Source organism: Alligator mississippiensis, chromosome 16 (genome assembly GCF_030867095.1).
Source record: "Alligator mississippiensis isolate rAllMis1 chromosome 16, rAllMis1, whole genome shotgun sequence".
Taxonomy (NCBI): domain Eukaryota; kingdom Metazoa; phylum Chordata; order Crocodylia; family Alligatoridae; genus Alligator; species Alligator mississippiensis.
The window spans coordinates 31,327,086-31,341,789 of NC_081839.1; positions in this window are offsets into that span (position 1 = coordinate 31,327,086).

Genomic DNA, 14,704 nt, shown 5'->3' on the forward strand with positions numbered 1-14,704 from the left:
ATGAGAGTTGGACGGGACCTCAGGAGGTCACATCTAGTCCAACCCCCTGCTCAAAGCAGGACAAGCCCCAACTAGATCATCCTAGCCTAAGGCTTTGTCTACCTGGGTTTTAAAAACCTCCAAGGATGGAGACTCCACCACTCTCTGGGTGACCTGCTTTACTACCCTCCCCTTGAGAAAGTTTTTCCTAATATCTAAACTAAACCTCCCTGGCTCACATCACACCCTCTTGATCTTACCTGAGCTTTATTTAAAACCTTTTGGTACAATGCAGTTATATAAGGAGTCACAGGGGCTGTAAATAGATGTTGCCTATGCCCAGGATAAAGCCTTTTGTCCCAGGATCCTACAGACACACACATCCCATGTCCTGCTTCCAGTCATTCTGAGCTAAGTGGGATAAAATGTGCTAATGGTTTGGTTTTTTTTGTGGGGCACAGCTGCAGGCATCTGTAAGGGCACTGCACTTTTTTCCACGGACAAACCAGGCAGGCTTCATGTTTTTGCTGGCTGAGAAGCAACAACTCAGCTTGGAAGGGCAACATGTGTAACTGATTGTGCCCTGCCTGTTTTGATTCAGATTGAAGCCCAGGACAATTAAGCCTGCATCAAATGACACAACTATGTACAGCCAGGGATACTCAGCAGGAGTTCAGCAAGAGTAAAGAATCAGTCCAAATAAGAATTAAGAAATGTAGAGGACTGTAGAAATCTAATTCTAGCCCAGCTCTTCCACAGGAAGCTTTCACGTTCTAATGCTATATGGTTGTATTAAATTTCAAGGGAAATAGCATTTTAAGAGAGGCCCCTGTCAGGAAAAAAAAAAAAAAAATCAAGAAATAAATCAAATAAATAAATCCAAGTAAAACAAATAAATATGTCTCAGTATTTTAAAAGCATGCACGAGATGCATAGCTGTATACACTCAAGCTGCATCCAGACATCTATCGCATGGGATTTGCACACCACATTTCTGTGCATATGGAACCCCATTTGCACAAGTACATGGGATACTATGGATGGGTGCAAATACACACACACACGCCTCAGGGTTGATGTTCAGGTACAGTAGATCTAACTCTGGTATCTTAATGCACTAGACACTGAAAAGCCACATGATACACCAAGTCTCCCAAAGTTAAACTTTAATAGATATCTTTATAGGAATACTTCAATTATCTGAAGCCATGCTGCTAAAGGCTTGGTGTAATAAACATCTAAAATGAGGAAGTTGCAAAAGAGCATGTTATCCACAGATAAAACAGCCCAAACTATTTTGGTGGTTGACAGTCAGTCATCCATTTCCATGTTTTAGACGCAGTTATAAGATAAACCTCTGATGTATTGCCAAAGAACGATTCTTCAAAACACAAACTTCACAATTGTTTCTCTCTCTATATATATATTGCTTGATGGATAAACACATTACAAAGCAAAACAAGAGCTCTATAGGTTTTCTGCTCTCATTAACGTCCACCCTTTCACGGGCCGGGAACCAAATTCCTCCACAGACATCCAGTTATGTATCAGCTTGGGCAGACTGTTGTGCCTTGCAGGTTTCAGTGAAGCTTTGTACCACCCTGGGGTACAAATCCCCCAGATCTCATACACTTCAGCTTCACTGGTTCCAGCCACATACTAAATGGAGACTTGGCTGTGTCATGGATGGGGAAGTTTCATCTACCAGGGAATCAAGGGCTAGATTTTGAATTATACACCTAATTAACCTTGAAACCTGCACCCAAATCTTATTTGACAGACACTCTAGTTTTCTTTACCAGGTTTAGGGACAGTAGGAGAAGAATGTCAGTGGATGGCCAAAGTCTGTTGTCAATGGCTGGGACGCAGACTTGCAAATCTTCATACAGTCTCTCCAGCTCTCAAATTATTGCTATACCTCTAATTTTATAATAAGGAAACAAAGAAGCATGCAAATAGGACAAAAGTCATAAGTATAAAAGTCTGTAGTCAGGAGTCACTGTCATAGTGATCTCAGACTCACAGTTACTGCACGGACAAGGAAATCTGCACTCTTCGCCCAGACTCCTGTGAGACTACAACTGTGACAGGTGTCAGGACGATAGAAAAACAAGAGGAACTAAAAAAGAGAGATGTATATATGCTGCCAGTAAAGTCTGCAGCAAAATAGCCTTGTGAAAATGCTGGGTTTCCAGTCATAAAACATGGGGATATACTATGTTCCACTCATGTCAAGCCATTTGAACCCAAGCACTGTTCTCAAGATTACAAACAAATGATGGCAAAAAACCAGGGCCCATTATTGTCTTATTCCCTAAAAGAGTGCTGAGCTCGTAAGTCATTTTCTTTCAAAATGGATTAATGTTGTTGACAGATGTCCAGATTTTTTAAAACACATGTCAATATTAGCGCTCCAATCCTGTTATACAGGGCAAGCCGTATGAATGCAAGAGTAGTAATTCAATATTTCAGAGAGCTTTGTGGTCTAAAAAACACAAATATTTGCCTCTGAGGACACAATAACCAATTTAATGTCAGAATACCAATTATCCTCAGAGAGGTCATTTCACATACTTTTTTTTACCCGTCAAAACAGAATAGAAGAAATGAAAAGTTGAGCCTACTATGGAACAATAAATGCAGATGTCTGATTGAAGAATAACGGCCATTTCAGAGGATGTAGTGTACTATTCATCTCTCTATTATTTGCATGACAGTAGCACTTCAATGGCCCATGCAAAAATAACGAGACAGTCCAAGCCCCTAAAAGTTTATCTTGTAAACTCACCAGGCCAAGTCTGCCCATCCGCAGAACCAGCTTCTCGAGGGGTCTGAGGAGGACTGTCAACGGACCCAACCAGTGAAAGGGAATTAGGTTCTAATTCCCCTTCACTGAGCTGAAGGGAAGCAAGAAGGATCTGAGTGCCACTGGGAGGGGAAGAGCCCAATGACCTGAGCTGAGTAGTCCATTGTTTTTCTGATTTCAAATGGGGCCCGGCGCTAATCATGTGTGACCCTGACTGAGGCTCTTGTCAAAGAAGCCAGAGACAGCCCAGCAGATACTGCAAGCCCTAGCTATTTCCCCATTCTGATGAAGTGCCTGCACAAGTGTCCCTCTAGTTGTTTATAGTTCTTTTTTCTTCATAGAATTTGCATTGCACGGCAGGGGGGGGAATGTATTTCCAAACAGGAGACACTGACCTTCCGTGAGGAATGCCCTTGTCATGGGACCCAAGCAAACACCTGGCTCCAGTGAGAACATGCTCGCAGCATTGTTCAGAGGGATCCAAAACCAAAGGCAGCCTCAAACCCTGAGTCGCTTTTCACGCTACATTCCGTGACCGTTTAACAGATGATGCTGGCGGATCCTCAAGCCCACGTCAAGGTGCTCAGAGCAAAATATGACTTAAAACAAAATATGTGTCAAGAAAGAAATTCACCTCGTTGCAAAGCGCTGGTGTGAGAGTTAATCGGTTGCATGAGTCATGCCAAGGGCTAGATCATAACGCTCTGATAAGAGAGATTTACCCTGCAGGGAGAGAGGTTGTGAACATTGCTATAAATCTTATAATGCCTCTCTGGGTCTTGTCAGAATTTGCTGTGTGCAGAGCTCCCTGTCCACTGCAAGAAGAGCCTGGGGTGACCCAAACCCTTGCCATTTCACGTGGGACAGACCAGGGGCCTGGAAAGGGCATTCCCTTCAAAAGGCCAGGCCCTCTTAAGCCCTGCATGCTGTAGAAAGAAAAATCCAAATTCTGTGCCTCACACTCCAACCCCATTCCCTCAGCCTCCCATGGGAGATCTGCCCATATCAGCATGAACACAAGTTGTAGCCCAGGAAGAGTGTATGGGAGAAACCTGGCTGTTTCCCGAACCATACAATACTTCTACTGCTCCTCTTCCTTCTTCTGAAGCTAACTTCAGAGGGGGATTAAGTGTCTTGCTAAGGGAATTCCACAAAATCTGATGCAAGGCTGGGAGTTGAATGCTGATCATCACCCTCTCAGCCAGTGCCAGAACTACAGGCCACCTGTTCATTTTTTGCCCTCTCTACTTGACATCCAACACTGTCCTGTCTTATTATTTAACGTGGGAGAAGTGTTAGAGCACATAGCTCATCTGACAAAATACCGTGAGACAAAATGAAGTCCGACAGCACCAGGCAAGGACCCAGAAACCATCCTACAGCACTCCCCTGAAACTACCGTGTTTGAGTCATACTCCTGGGGAACAAATGATGCAAACTTTGGGCCTATGCAACCTCTGCGACCATGTATTTGCCCCTTCAGCATTGTTCTCTGAACTTCAGTGGATCTATCTTGTTTTGTGTAAGTGAGGGACTGACCGCTACTGTTCAGTATCAGCCCCAATGTTGGTGCCTACCACAGCACCTGTAGTGCTGCCAGACATGGGAAACATTAGTTCCTTGTGCTGTAGTCCTGCCTTCTGTTGTGTAAGGGAAAGGGGTGTTTTTGGCACAGTTTGGGACCAGATGACTCACAGCAGTGAGGTTTTAGTCATACGAGGCACCTGCCTCTTTACTAATAAGGCACCGGGGAAAGGAGACAAACCACTGCTGAATTAGCCTGTTTGGTCCAAATTGGATTAAATGCTTCAGGGTCCCTGAAGGAATGGCGGGGGGGCCTGAGCCTATTTCCCAACAGCTACAGGAGGTCCCATGCAAGGGGCGGTGGTAGAAAAAGTCAGCCGAGCAACTTCCTGTGCTGAGACAACTGCTTCTTGTACCTTTATACACCTACACACTGAAACACGAGTTTCCCATGAAGATGAAATCAGAACAACATGATGCTGAGGTGGGGATTCCCTGAATGAACCACACCTTCACATGGGTTTCTCTGTGGAGGAACAAGAAAGTTTATGCTGTTCTCATCTCCTCTCAAGCACATGCTGGACAAGAAGTCATGTACCAGCCAGGGCTCTTTTGTACCTCAATGCTTATGAGTTGTAAGACAAGAAAAAACCACACACGCTTCACCAGGACCCATCTCCACTCAGGCAAACACTGAAGAATGGCATGTGTGAGTCCCTGGTATCTATCTGTTCTGCTGAGTACACACAACTCTGCTGAATGCTGCTCACAAATGTTGGTTTGACCAGATTGCTGTTGTTATGAGTACTTGTGAACTAGCCATTCCCAAATGAGCGCTTGGGTATCTGTATATGAACCAGAGAACTTGTTATTTGCTGCTTAAAAAATTCTGTCATCAAACCAGGCTATGGAAACAGCTCTGTGTAACACAGACTGTGCATGCACTGCAATCAAAGATGCAAATATAGCACACACAGGTGTACCTGGGCTACCAGTAGCAGTGAAGCTATAGTACCAAAGGTTTCAGAGCTGGTTGTATGAGCTTAGCTGGAAACCTGGGTGCTCATCTCATATGGAAGTCCATGTGCTGCAGCCTCACAGCTGAGTTAACTGGCTTAAGGCTAGCATGGATGTGCCCAAACAAACCACAATCATGCCCCTGAGCCCCGTACAGGCATGGCCTTGGGTAGGGGATCCTATGCTTTGCACCGATTCTGACCAGCCAATAGTCTATCTAGTGAAACTTTACCAATCCACCTTCCATCTTCCAACTGGTAGAAGCCAGGGTTAGATCACAAAACGCTTTGCAGACAGAAAACAGGGCCAAATAGATCATCGGTTTTCTTCACAATGAACCATGAAACCAGCTCTGCATGGTGTCTATGTCATACAGCAGGGAGACTGGTGGGACCTTTCCAGGAAAAACTGGTATGAGAGAGATGCATTCAAAGTAGAAATGATTGTACAATGCCACCCACCCCCCAGCAGCTCTCAAGGAAGGTAAACTTTGCCGTGAGGAAAAGCCAACAAACTGCCATGGAGAAATCAGTTACCCTTGGCTGCAGGTCTTAGCCAAGGCAACTCTCTGAACGTGATCTATTCTAGTCATAAGTTTTAACAAAGGTTTTATTTTAGCACGGAACAACAAATATGGCATTAAAATAAAAGGACTACTTGTTACATCAAAACATTGCAACTTGTCCTAGGACAGAATCAGTCAAATGAGATACTTCTACAAAATGGTTTCCATTCAAAATTCACTCTACTCTCCACATGAATTTCAGATGAAAACTGCTTTGTGCAAATCTCTCATTTGACTGGATGTGGGCTAAGTCAGGTCCCAGGACAGAATGGCGAGCACATACAGTCTTGCCATTCATCTGACACTGTGGAAACAGGCCCTGTTAATATGGAATTATTCACATATGCAACAGTTTGCATTCATCCAAGTGAAATGCCTGAGTTAGTACCCTTATGGTGTGAATCATGGGTGTGCACCATTCCTTTCCCATATACGTGTGCCTCTCCTGGACACCAACGATGAATTAGTTAAACAGTAAAGATGCTTTGAGTGTGTATGGATGGTCTCCTAATTGCAACTGCTCTGGTCACTCCTTTTGCAAGGCACCTCCCAAGAGAGCTAGTTCTTTTTCAGGATTAACATGCATCTTGTCATTGCTAATATGAGGAGTGCATTTCAGCACAAGCTACTTCCTCTGGGAGATTGCCAACAGAACCACAAGAACCTGGTTTTCACTTTGAGATGTGTTTGTGGTGAGAACTCACATAGTTGGGATATGCCTCTGACCCTGGGTACATTTATTTGTTGAGGCAGTTGGCTGACTGGATGGCCCCTGGTCACAGCCACTTACTGGAGTCAGAGATCACCAGCTGGGGATGTCTGGACTGGAAAATGAAGAGACAGAGTCCAGGAGCCAGGCTGAGTAAGACAGGACTCATTCCCCATCAAAAGGCTCTTGGAGAATCCACCAGAAAACAAATGCCACTTGGCACAGCATTTAACTCTCTGTGGTCCTTCTATGAAACAAGAAACCCCCTTTTTACAGCAGGTTTGGGTCTGAAGTTCCAGGAAGCTTGTAACCCAGAAGCAGGGGTGTGGTAGAAAAGCTGTGTATGAATGACTCTGTCCCCTGCAGATCTTGGGTCAGGTAACCAATTCTATAGGGGAAACCCACAGTTAATCCTGTGGGAGGTGAGAAGTACCCTGTATTTAAAGGAATGGCATTTGGGAGCTGTCCAAAGGAAACATCTGGGAATGCCTGCAATACCCTCCCCACCACCCAACGATTTTCTTCTGCAGGAAGAAGTGATGGGATCCATGAGAGTTAAGGCTGGAAGGGGCTTACTAGATCGTTCAGTCTTTGGTCTAAACAGTTTGGCTTCCACTGCTCCCCTGGGGAGAGCCTGTTATGACCTGTTAGGTTGCTCAGTCAGAAAGCTCTTTCCCAGCACCCTGTCTTTCTCAATTTCTTCCTCATTCTGCCTTCTTGTAGCACCCTCAAGACCTCCTCTTCTCCACTGGTGTTTCATGGTTCTGTAGAAGGCTGGTGTGAACTTCCTCCCCACCCCACACACACCCTTTAATGCTCTGGTTGTTACCAAGGTCTCAAGGGTTTAATGGAGAACATCATTTTGGTCCCCTTTAGGACCAAAATACCAAAAGCAATAAGGAAGGTGGCAATAGTGTTAACTGCCCCTCCCTTTGAAGCCCTCTAGAAATTCAGACGAAGGCAGTTTTCTCTTGGGGCAAAGGACCTGAATTTCAATAAGAAGCCAATAGCTGTTTCATCTGGCCTATGCCTTAAGAGGTGTCCAGCACAAGAGCTTTTCAAAATTAGTTTCAAATCCAGACTAAAAAGGAATTCAGAAAGCTTTGCTCTGTCAGCTAGCCAAGGGGGCCCACTGGCCCACCACTTGTGCTCAAGCTGGCTGCATCAAAATGTGCCCAGGGAGAGCTTTTGCAAAGGCCTTGTACCAATTCAGCAGATGATCAGGAGGAGAAAGGAGCAACATCTGGGGCCAGTAGAGCGCAGAACTAAAATCTTGCTGAAATGGAAGCATTACTGAGCGCACTGCAGAGAACTCCACACGGGCAGGGGGGGGAACTAGTGCCTACCATCTCTGGAGGAGTCATTGATTCCTCCTTCTGTTGTCACTTATGCAAGTTCTTTGCACTGCGATGGTATCAGCAGCTGCTCTCTGGCTTGTTTAAACTGAAATAAACCTCGAGGAGGGCTTCCTGCTGCTCTTTCCTCATTTTTTTATGACAAGCTGAGTCATACGCAAAAGCTTAGCCTTGAATCTAAATGCTCAGGCCATCCCCTATGCCCTCTGTAAGGATTTTTATACCTTCCTGAGAAAAAGCTGCTATTGGCCAGGGCTGGAGACAGGTTATGGTCTAGATCTGTTCCAACATGACACTGCCACCTATGTTTTCATTCATATTTGTATGTACCCAGAATCAGAGACAGCTAAGTCAAAGCTCAGATTCAAAGTAATAGGCTCAGGATAGCAGAAATCCTGGAGGTTGAAATGCTGGTAGCAATGAAGATATAAAGTATTCTGGAACTGACAGAACTATACGGTATTTTTTCTTTGCACCAAGGATGTACAGCATGTAATTACAATCAGTGTCACCTTTAGAGAGTAAATCTTATTCTTATTCTGCTTCTTACTCTGTAATTGAAATGTCCTATGCATTCCCCATTCTTTTGCATTACTAAGGCAGCACAGTGCCCGAAGACTGGAAGAAGGCCAATGTGGTGCCTATCTTCAAGAAAGGGAGGAAAGTGGATCCGGCTAACTATAGGCCCATCAGCCTGACTTCTATCCCGGGGAAGATCTTAGAAAAGTTTATTAAAGAGGCCATCCTTAATGGACTGGCCGACGCCAACATCTTAAGGGATAGCCAGCACGGGTTTGTTGCGGGTAGGTCTTGCTTGACCAATCTCATTTCCTTCTACGACCAGGTGACCTATCACCTGGACAAGGGAGATGAGATTGATGTCATATATCTTGACTTCAAAAAAGCCTTCGATCTGGTGTCCCATGATCGTCTCTTGGAGAAACTGGCCAATTGTCGCCTTGGGTCCCCCACGATCCACTGGCTGGAAAATTGGCTCCGGAGTCGGACCCAGAGGGTAGTAATTGATGGAAGTCACTCATCGTGGTGTCCTGTGACCAGTGGGGTCCCCCAGGGCTCTGTCCTTGGACCCATACTGTTCAACATCTTCATTAATGATGTGGACACTGGAGTCAGAAGCGGACTGGCCAAGTTCGCCGATGACACCAAACTTTGGGGCAAAGCATCCACGCCAGAAGACAGGCGGGTGATCCAGGCTGACCTGGACAGGCTCAGCAAGTGGGCGGACGAGAATCTGATGGTGTTCAACGCCGATAAATGCAAGGTTCTCCACCTTGGGAAGAAAAACCCGCAGCATCCTTATAGGCTCGGCACTGCTATGTTGGCTAGCACTATGCAAGAAAGAGACTTGGGGGTCATCATTGACCACAAGATGAACATGAGCCTGCAATGCGATGCAGCGGCTAGTAAAGCGACCAAAACGCTGGCTTGCATCCATAGATGCTTCTCAAGCAAATCCTGGGACGTCATTCTCCCCCTGTACTCGGCCTTAGTGAGGCCGCAGCTGGAGTACTGCGTCCAGTTTTGGGCTCCACAATTCAAAAAGGATGTGGAGAAGCTTGAGAGAGTCCAGAGAAGAGCCACGCGCATGATCAGAGGTCAGGGAAGCAGACCCTACGACGACAGGCTGAGAGCCCTGGGGCTCTTTAGCCTGGAAAAGCGCAGGCTCAGGGGTGATCTGATGGCCACCTACAAGTTTATCAGGGGTGACCACCAGTATCTGGGGGAACGTTTGTTCACCAGAGCGCCCCAAGGGATGACGAGGTCGAATGGTCACAAACTACTTCAAGATCGTTTCAGGCTGGACATAAGGAAGAATTTCTTTACTGTCCGAGCCCCCAAGGTCTGGAACAGCCTGCCGCCGGAGGTTGTTCAAGCGCCTACATTGAACACCTTCAAGATGAAACTGGATGCTTATCTTGCTGGGATCCTATGACCCCAGCTGACTTCCTGCCCTTTGGGCAGGGGGCTGGATTCGATGATCTTCCGAGGTCCCTTCCAGCCCTAATGTCTATGAATCTATGAATCACAGCTGAATCTGCAAACAGTTTTTTTTTTCATTAAAAAAATAATAGGCAGAAGTATTTCAAAGTGACAATTTGCCTGTTTTTTCTGTAGTCACTGGAATGATTAAATATGCTGTAACATTGCTTTCTTTAAAACATGGCTATGTTTGGGGGTGAGGGCAGAGTTATAATTTCAGTTGTCTTGGAATTCAGCTAATAATTTAGGGCCTGCTCCCAAACTCACAAAAGTAACTAAAAAGACTTAGAGCCCAGTTGAGCAAGACACTTAGAACGCATGCTTGCCTAAAGACACGGTCAGTGGTTATATTGCTTTCACTAATAGGCTTCACATGCTGAAAGGCAGGCATGTGCTTAAGTTTCTTGCTGACTCAAGGCCTTAGTACCAGCTTAGACTCTGAGTCTGAGTGATTTTCTTTCAACAGATGCATCATATCCTGAGTAACAGGGACATGGAATATTTATGTACCAGAAGTCTTTGAAGCACTGCTACCCCAAGGTGCTTACAAGTGCAACAGGACAGTGGGAAAAGCTGTACTGTAAGTGATTTCTTTGCAAATGGATTCTCTTACAAATGCATTTCTATTTCTTGGATGAAGCTGCCACCTACTGGTCCCCATTCCTAGCCCCATGTACAGGCTCTGGATTTGAATAGTTACTTGTTTGAATACTACAGATGGAGAAAGAGTGGAGGAGGAGATGGCACAAAGATGTACCAGGCCTGTGACATTGGGAGATAAGGCTTTGAAAAGTCTCCTCTAGAAGGAGCACTGGTGGGCAAGAATCCTGAAGTGCCACAGCAGGAAGCAAATCTCACAGCTGATGTATCTTTGCTGTCTCCAGTTTCAACAGCCTGATTCTGAGACCCTCTGGTAATAAAATGAATCTACATAAGTACAATACAGCATCATCAGGGCACATGACAAAACAGAGGAATACCAAGTTATTCCCCTGGCACTTGGATCACAGCATTTAGGATGTTATCACATGTGTTGCTATGGAGGCAAATGACAAGGCTGGTGGGATGCTTGGTGTTAAACTTCCCAGGCCTGTCCTTTATTTTGCATTTGATGATACTAGGTTCCCTTAAAAAAGTAATAATAAAAAGCTGAAGCACTCTGCTTGTAAGTGGGTGGAACTCCAGTGTCTCCAGGTTTACTGTGGGTGAGGGAATCCTTCCATATGGTCACTAGAGCTGTTCTCAAGGATGCTTTAGGACATGGAATAGTCTCCCAACCTAAGAAGTCCCTTATGTAACTATTTCAATGACTTTCATTAATAACATTTTCCCCAAAGGTGATATACATATTGCACAAAGTACCTCTACCATGCAAAGAGCCCATCCTAAGAAGTGCTGTACAGTCCGGACTCCCCCCACTGCTCAGTCTCTCACAGGAGCAGGCTTCAAGTTCCCTTTTTATTTTTATACTTTCCAAATATGCCAGTGACACTGAGTGATCTGGTGTCATAGATTCTGATCACCAATTCACTGCTCTCCACTGGTGGCCTGTCACTTGTTTCCCTAGCTTCAAAGCATGCAAGAATGGGTCGCAAGATGGAGTGAGTTCCCATTCCTGACCTTCTGTCAGATGTTTCTAGTTTTGTTTCACGCACTGTGTAATTTAAGTGTGGAACTCATTGCCACCAGATGTTGTGGAGGCTGACAGTTTAGTCAGATTCAAAAGGGACTGGACTATATTCTTGGCAGAAAGGGGCATCAGCAGGTATTGAGCATGGGAGTTAGGGTACAGCCTCTGAATCAGAATTTCCTAGATCTTAAATGCAGGAGGCTGAAAAAAGAGAGGAACAGTGGAAGAAACCCTGGTCAGACCCAATTCACTTTCCCTTTTAGCATCTCTCTGCCAGTGTGGTGCAGGAAACTGGGCAAGGTGGACCTATGGACTGACCCAGTAAATAGCAGTTCTTACGTTTTTAGGAATGAAGCATTTAAGATTAGCATCAGAATGTCACTTGTGTGGACCCTATTCTTACCATCCTAGAGGAGGGCTGCTTGTATTTGGAGAGAGATTTGGGGTTTGTTTCCTATCCCTGGCTAATCCTTGGTTATGCTTGGTCTCTCATCTCCTCTTACTCATGCTCCTGGGACTGCTGCTCTTCTAAATGGTTTATAACAAATTAAGTATCTCTGTGCATTCAAGTCATACCAGGAGCCACACATAGCCCAAGCCCAGGGCCCCACCTGTCTGCTGCTAGAGTTGATCTCAGTTCCAGCCCCTGAAAGCAACTCATCAGGAAGGGTGGGTGGTTCTGGGTTACATGCAGCTCACCCAGAGGCTTCAGAGTGGATCCTAAGTGTACACCCCTGTCCTAGGTCAGATGGTGCTGCCCTCAGACTATGTTCCTCCTCTCAAGTAAGTCAGTAGCTCCACCCAGACTGCCCTTTAAAACTCCAGCAGCTTCCTGGCTGCACAAACAGGAGCAAGCTTACTACCAGGTGTGTGCCGCATTTCCTGGTTTCTAGACTTGTGTATCCTAGTATACCATCTGCTTTCCTAATGCCAGTTTGTACTCTGTGCCCCACGTATCCCTGCTCTCACATGGTGCCAAGTTCACTTCCACAGTTCTGTTCTACATGCTAGTCATTATCATGTTGGTAGCTGTCACTACATAGCAGCAATGGGTGCAGGGGCTCCACATTTTTTATAGGGTCTGACTGGCAAGGTAAGGTATAAGGGATGTGTTTCCCTACTGGAACCAGTCACTGCTGAGCTCTCAGGCAGCAACCAGCAGTGCCAGCATAGCTGCGGGCTGGGGAGGGCAGGGAAGGGATATGGCACTGCATTACCAAGCTGCTCAAAATGAAATTGTCTTGCCAGTATTGTGGGTATGATGTTCACAAAGATGCCAGCACATGGCACTTGTCTGAGATCTACAGTGTTTGGCTCAACTGTTTTCAGTCTTCATGTATCCGCATGAAGCTGAGCATCTCTTACCTACCACAAGGAAGCAGTAGGTTATCCCTGCTGTGCCTGTATGCCTCAAAAGGGTAGATGCGGCCTCATATTTCTTAGGATGCAAGCTGCTTCCCTGAAAATCCAATCAAGAAAAGGAGCCTGAGTATGTTAGTGTCAGGATGATCAATGGCTGCTCAGTTCATCTCCCCTGGAAAAAAAACAAAACAAAGCACTATTTAATTAGGTGCAGTTGCAGCTTCATATGTTCCCCCTCCTCCCTTCCCCAATCAACATGAAATCCCTTCATGGCAAATCTTAAGTGGGTTGCGATAGCCAGCCAATGTTGCAATTGCACTGCTATGGTTTTCACATTATTACAATAGGAGGCCCGGCATGGGAAAGCTGCAGAAATATCAAAACAGTTCTTGCTGATGATAATTCTTTGTACAGACTGTTATCTTTGGAGCTCACCCATAGCAGCAAATGGAAACTTATAACTAATAAGATTCAACATAAAAATGACAGGTTTCCCTTTCTGTTAATAGCTTTTTATGTCAAAAGTGTAAGGTCAAATAGAATCATTTGGGAGCAAAATTTTTCTTCAATATGAAAGCATCCAAAAAAATCTGATCTTTTGACTAAAATCAGTAAAAACAGTCTAGGCATATATTTACTGCAGACACAAAGGGAAGAGAGGAGAAACCATCCCGTGAGAAGGAAAGAACCGTTGACAGGTCACAGGACAGTGTGGTATAAAGACAAAATATCACCCAATCAGCAATAATTCTCCATAGGACTTGGCAGTCAAACACACTCTGTGGGGTTATAGGTGTGCCTCAGCATCTCAGCACACCCATGGCATAAGCCAAACAGCCTAGCACAGCACCGAGAAGTGATTCTGCTGCAGAAACAACAGCTACTTTGTGCAGAAAAAGGCTTGTTTGCCAGTAAATGATCTGAGAATGCTGTGGAAATGGAGTTCACAATAGTTACGAATCAGACTGCTCAACGGAGAATGTGGATTTGTAAGTTCATAAGCCCCTCAAGCACCAAAGATATTTCCTTAGTCTCATTACCAAGGCCAACACTCCTGTGGGGAAACAATAAGCCCTTTTGCTCTGTATCAAGCACTAAAGCCCTGGGACAACCTCAGAAAATCATGTAGAGATACGCTCTTTTGTTTTTGAAAATCCTGCTTAGGAGCCTGTACATCCGTTGAGGATTTAGAGTCATATTTTAAAAGGGAGCGAGTGGACAACATACACCGTTCACTGCTGAAAGAGCCATACTTAGCAGGCATTCTGCTGGTAGCATCTTTCATATGATTATGCGAGGTCCTGTTCTGCCCTCATTTCAAGCAAAGCATCTCCAGGTCCATTACATTTATGACACACTGGAATACAAGGGATAACTGGGGGAACCTTATTGCCTGGCCTGCACTTTCACAACTGTTTTGCTTTGTCAAACTCTTATTTAACTCAGATAAATATTGAAACATCTGATGTGAACAAAAGACCTTCACAAATATCAGTTATGTAGATAATAGGTGGAAAATGCCCAACGAAACTTAAATAAAAGAGAAAGTTTGTATCGGCTGCTAAGAAGTGTGCTCTGCATAGTTGCTATTATACTTCAAAACTGTTTTGCTTTTAATAATCCGAAGTATAATGAATATTTTCTCAGGGCCAGTGCTTCTAAAGCAGGGTTCAAGATGCAGCTACGCTTGCATAAAAAGCCATATTCCTTTCCTTGATATATTTAAAGTTTTATTATTGCTTTCATGTGAAATTGC